Source organism: Mastomys coucha, unplaced genomic scaffold (genome assembly GCF_008632895.1).
Source record: "Mastomys coucha isolate ucsf_1 unplaced genomic scaffold, UCSF_Mcou_1 pScaffold14, whole genome shotgun sequence".
Taxonomy (NCBI): Eukaryota; Metazoa; Chordata; class Mammalia; order Rodentia; family Muridae; genus Mastomys; species Mastomys coucha.
Window position 1 is genome coordinate 55,561,762 of NW_022196896.1, and position 6,364 is coordinate 55,568,125.

At 38.2% G+C, this 6,364-nt stretch overlaps 1 long non-coding RNA gene across 1 annotated transcript in view; it reads right to left on the reverse strand.

Annotated features, from left to right (window-relative positions):
• Window positions 1-708: 708 nt before the first annotated feature.
• LOC116089099 overlaps window positions 709-6,364 on the reverse strand; it is a 12,127-nt gene continuing 6,471 nt past the window's right edge. Inside the window, exon 3 of the long non-coding RNA XR_004118152.1 lies at window positions 709-819. This is a non-coding gene — a long non-coding RNA (uncharacterized LOC116089099). The remainder of the gene's footprint in view (window positions 820-6,364) is intronic.

A 6,364-nucleotide genomic window follows, 5' to 3' on the forward strand; every position in this document is an offset into this window, starting at 1 on the left:
GAACCTTCACAGGGCTGAGGTCCTCTCCTCCCATTGATGATCTAATTTGCAATCCTCCACTATACACATGCTGCCAGAACAATCAGTCCCACCATGTGCAGACACCTTGGTTGGTGGTTGAGACTCTGGGAGCTCTGAGGGTATTAGTTAGTTCATATTGTTGTTCGTCCTAAGGGGCTGCAAACCCCTCAGCTCCATTGGTCCTTTCTCTAACTCCTTCACTGGGGACCCTGTACTCACTTCAATAGATGGGTGTGAGCCTCTACATCTGTATTAGTCAGGTACTGTCAGAGCCTCTCAGGAGATAACTAACTATATTTAGGCTGGCTTGTCTTTCCTTCAGCCTCTGCTCCGTAGTTAATCTCTGCCACTCCTTCCATGGGTACTTGGTTCCCCCTTTTAAGAAGGAATGAAATGTCCATCTTTGGTCTTCTTTCTTCTTGAGTTACTTGTGGTTTGTGGGTTAACTTCTTATCTGAACAATTTCAGTTCTTAAAATCACAGGAGGGCAGGGGAGGGAGGGACTTGGGTGGGACAGGGGACAGAGAAGGGAAGAGGGAAAAGCTGGAAGAAGTTGAGGAGCAGGGTGACCCCAAAGGAAGACCAGCAGTCTCAACTAACTTGGACCCCTGGGATCTTTCAGACACTGAGCCACCAACCAGACAGCATATACCAGCTGATATAAGGCACCCAATACATACACAGCAGAGGACTCCTGGGTCTGGACTCAGTCAAAGAAGATGCACCTCATTCTCAAAAGACTTGGAGCTCCAGGGAGTCGGAATGTCTGGTAGGGTGGGAATGGTGCGGAGACATCCTCTTAAAAAGAAAGAAAATAATACAGATGTGTTAAGATGACTAACTATTACTGTTATCAGTATGCTATTGAGACTGTTATGCCTACCTATGCCATGGCAGATGTGCTGAGGACAAAGGCTATCTTGTTGGAATAAGTGTTCTTCTATATGGGAGATTCCAGAGATTGAATTGAGACTTAGCAGTAGGCTTGTTTACCTACTAAATCATCTTGCTGGATATACATAACCTCTCATTATGCACTCATGAACTTCAAATAAAGAAAAGAGTGAAAACATACAGCAAACCTCCATGGATTGAGGAGCTTCAAATATTTAATAGTAGTATTTGACAAATAAACAATAAATACTAACCAATTTCTCAACTGAGAAACTGCAAATTCAGAATATTTGATACCTAACTTTTTCTTAAATCCGAGGAAAGTCATGTGAATAATACCTATTAATAAGTAATTATTAATCTTCCCATTTTCACATAGCGCAAGTACTAAACATATTTGCTGTCTTGTGTATCTCACTGTGATTAAGAACAATGCTTCATAGCCACTGAAAACCAACAAAGTCTTCACATATGAGACCAAAGTTTTCCTTTGGTCTAGTTATTAACTAATGATTGACCAGTGTATACAAATCCCAGCAGCTTGGGCTTCCTCTATCTCAATGTTTACAGCCTGACTGACTGCCCATAGAGGCCTCCTACAGAGACTGGATAATTCCTATGCATTGTGTTTTACCTAATAAGGCATACTGGAAGTCCAGATTACTTTCGGTAGCTTCTGCCCACCCATTAGAGTGCACAAGTATGATCTGATCCCCACTTTCTGATTCTTTTTCACAGTGACCTAAGTGTGTGTCAAAATTAACCAGCAGAGGTGGTTTGGGAGCATATATGTTTCAGTGGAAAATGGAGGATGAGACAGGGAAATGGTGGTGAAATTCCTTAAAATTCATTATAAAATTCATATATTCATTATATATGGACACTGTCAATGAAAAAAGAATGAAATACTTCTGAGTTATCCAAAAATGACAGTTATTAATAATTTTTAAAAATGAAATCTGGACTACTCCAGAGATTTTATTTTTTTTCAAATTAGTATATTCAAATATTGCTTGCCATTTAAATTTTCTAGGTACAATAGCAGGGTCAAAATGTAAATGTTTTTGGGAGTTATAGCCCATGACTGTAACCCTCTCCTGTGAGAGGTGAATGCAGAGAGAGTGTAAGTTTAAAGTCATCTTCTGCAATATAGTGATTCCGAGGAGACTGTCAGCGAAACATAAAACAAAACTAAGCAGAGAGCCACTAAAAATCTCTCTCTCTCTCTCTCTCTCTCTCTCTCTCTCTCTCTCTCTCTCATTCTCTCTCTCTCTCTAGGTCTTATTGCACCTAGAAAATTTAAATGACAAGCAATATTTGAATGTACTAATTTGAAAAAAAATAAAATCTCTGGAGTAGTCCATGTATTTTAATAAGGCTCTAATTTTTATTTTTAAAAATTATTAATAACTGTCATTCTTGGATAACTCAGCAGTATTTCATTCTTTTTTTTTCATTGACAGTTTCCATATATAATGAATATGTGTGTGTGTGTGTGTTTGTGTGTGTGTGTGTGTGTGGTGTGTTTTGAAGTACACTGCCTATTCTCCAGAGCATTGACAGAATTCTGCACATATCAGGTTTTGTTGTCAATAAATGATCTCCAAGACCAGTGTTATGCAGTCATCCCAGAGGATTTTGAAGAACATTTGACATTCAACAGGCAGGCACTTTACTTATCTTTACCCAATGGCACTATTCAACATTGTACTAAATGTATAAGAATCCCCACGAATATCCCCATGAATGATTAACAAGTTAATTCTACATTGATAGAATTTATGGATTGTTTTATTTAAAATATAGCAAAAATAACAGCAAATGTTTCAATTGCATTATTGGGTTCGTATCTGTGTATCAGCTAGGGCTGTCCATGTGTCTATCCAGCCATCCCATGGTTATATTTTATCAGTAGTACCTTCTTTTTTTATTTTTTCTGGTTTTTTTTTTGTTGTTGTTGTTTTTGTTTGTTTGTTTTGTTTTTGAGACAGGGTTTCTCTGTGTAGTCCTGGCTGTCCTGGAACTCACTCTGTAGACCAGGCTGGCCTTAAACTCGGAAATTCACCTGCCGCTGCCTCCCAAGTACTATGATTAAACACATACACCATAGTATTTTCTGTTTATCACTTTTACTTTATGTTTTGAGACAGTCTGTCACCAAACATGGAGATAACTGATTCTGCTAGACTGGCTGGCCGGAGTAGTTATCCAGATTGAATTATAAGGAATTTTCAAGCCTTTCTCTAATTCTAGGGGTAAGAAGGAATAACTCGGGGCCCCACAAGTCACAGGGGAGTTGCAGGGCAGCAGGCACAGGATCCTTTCAGCTTCTGAGTGACAGAGGTAGATCAGCAACCTTCTCTGCCCCTTTCCTTCAAGTGGAGGGCCAACCTCCAGGGTGCGCCTTAACCCACAGACTCGAGTGAGATTCACCATTTTCTCTCACGTGAGTTTCTAAGACAGGACCAGACAACCAGGAGACACAAGCCCCACGAGTTGCAGGTGAGCTAAAGGGCTGCAGGGACAGGACAAACTCTAGTCAGAGACACTAAGAACATCTAACACCAAAAATCAAGAGATGGTGAAAGGCAAAACGCAAGAACACTACCATCAGAACCTAGTACTCCCAACGCAGCAAGTCCTGGATATCCCAAAACACTGGAAAAGCAAGAATTGGATCTAAAATCATATCTCACAATGCTGATAGAGGAACTTAAGAAGGACATGAATAACTCCCTTAAAGAAATACAGGAGAATACAGGTAAAGAGGTACAAGCCCTTAAAGAGGAAACAAAAAAATCCCATAAAGAATTACAGGAGAACACAAGTAAACAAGTAGAAGCATTTAAAGAGCAAACTCAAAAATCCCTTAAGGAATTGCAGGAAAACACAAACAAACAGGTGAAAGATTGAGTAAAACCATCCAGGATCTAAAAATGAAAGTCAAAACAAAAAAGAAATCACAAAAAGAGACAACTCTGGAATTAGAAATCTTAGGTAAGAAGTCAGGAAACATAGATGCAAGCATCACTAACAGAATACAAGAGATAGAAGAGAGAATATCAGGGGCAGAAGATAACATAGACAACATTGACAGAACAGTCAAAGAAACTGCAAAAAGCAAAGAGACTCTAACCCAAATCATCCAGGAAATCCAGGACACAATGAGAAGACTAAATATAAGGATAATAGGTATAGAAGAGAGTAAAGACCTGCAACTTAAAGGGCCACTAAATATCTTCAACAAAATTATAGAAGAAAACTTCCTTAACCTAAAGAAAGAGATGCCTGTGAACATACAAGAAGCCTACAGAACTCCAAATAGACTGGGCCAGAAAAGAAATTCTTCTCGCCACATAATAGTCAAAGCACCAAATGCACAAAACAAAGAAAGAATACTAAAAGCAGTAAGGGAAAAAGGTCAAGTAACATATAAAGGCAGGCCTATCAGAATTAAACCAGACTTCTCACCAGAGACGATGAAAGCTAGAAGATCCTGGACAGATGTCATACAAACCCTAACAGAACACGATTGCTAGCCCAGACTACTATACCCAGAAAAACTCTAAATCACCATAGATGGAGAAACCAAAATATTCCATGACAAAACCAAATTCACAAAATATATTTCCACAAATCCAGCCCTTCAAAGAGTAATAAATGGAAAACTCCAACACAAGGAGGGGAACTATATCCCTGAAAAAGCAAAAAGGTAATCGTCCAACAAAACTAAATGAAGATATACACATGAAAAGAATGCCAGCTCTAACTACAAAAATATAAGGAAGCAACAATTACTTTTCCTTAATATCTATTAATATCAATGTACTCAATTCTCCAATAAAAAGACATAGACAATCAGATTGGGTATGTAAACAGGACCCAACATTTTGCTGCATACAGGAAACCCACCTGAGTGAAAAAGATAGACACTACCTTAGAATAAAAGGCTGGAAAACAGTTCTCAAAGCCAATGGCCCCCCCAAAAAAGCTGGAGTATCCATTCTAATATCCAATAAAATCGACTTTCACCCTAAAGTGATCAAAAAAGAAAAGGAGGGACACTTCATATTAATCAAAGGTATGATCTACCAAGATGAACTCGCAATTCTGAACATCTATGCTCCAAATGCAAGGGCATCTACATTCCTAAAAAGCTTTACTAAAGCTCAAAGCACACATTACACCACACGCAATAGTAGTGGGAAATTTCAACACCCTACTCTCTGCAATGGACAGATCATGGAAACAGAAACTAAACCTTCTTCTCTCATGGTACCTTCTCCAAAATTGACCATATAATTGGTCACAAATCAGGCCTCAACAGATACAAGAATACTGACATAATTCCTTATATCCTATCAGATCACCATGGACTAAGGCTACTCCTCAATAACAACATAAACAATAGAATCCCCATATACACGTGGAAGCTTAACAATACTTTACTCAATGATAACTTGGTCAAGGAAGGAATAAAGAAAGAAATTAAAGACTTTCTAGAGTTTAATGAAAATGAAGCCACAACATACCCACACTTATGGGACACAAAGAAAGCAGTCCTAAGAGGAAAACTCATAGCTTTAAGTGCCTCCAAAAAGAAACTGGAAAGAGCATACACCAGCAATTTGACAGCACACCTTAAGGTGCTAGAACAAAAAGAAGCAAATTCACCCAAGAGGAGTCAAAGGGAGAAAATAATCAAACTCAGGGCTGAAATCAACCAAGCAGAAACAAAAAGAACTATACAAAGAATCAACCAAACCAGGAGCTGGTTCTTTGAGAAAGTCAACAAAATAGATAAACCATTAGCCAGACTAACTAGAGGGCATAGAGATAGTATCCTAATTAACAAGATCAGAAATGATAAAGGAGACATAACAACAGACACTAAGGAAATCCAGAAAATCATGAGATACTACTACAAAGCCTATACTCAACAAAACTAGTAAACCTTTATGAAATGGACAATTTTCTAGACAGATACCAAGTACCAAAGTTAAATCAAGATCAGTTCAATAATCTAAACAGTTCCAGATCTGCTAAGGAAATAGAAATAGTCATTAATAGTCTCCCAACCAAAAAAAGACCAGGACCAGATGGGTTTAGTGCAGAGTTTTATCCAACCTTCAAAGAAGACCTAATACCAATACTCCTCAAACTAGTCAACAAAATAGAAACTGAAGGCACTCTACCTAATTCGTTCTATGAAGCTACAATTACTCTTACACCTAAACCATACAAACACCTAACAAAGAAAGAAAACTTCAGACCAATTTCCCTTATGAATATCGATGCAAAAATACTCAATAAAATTCTTGCAAACTGAATCCAAGGACACGTCAAAACGATCATCCACCATGATCAAGTAGGCTTCATCAAGATGGTTCAATATACGGAAATCCATCAACGTAATTCACTACATAAACAAACTCAAGGACAAAAACCA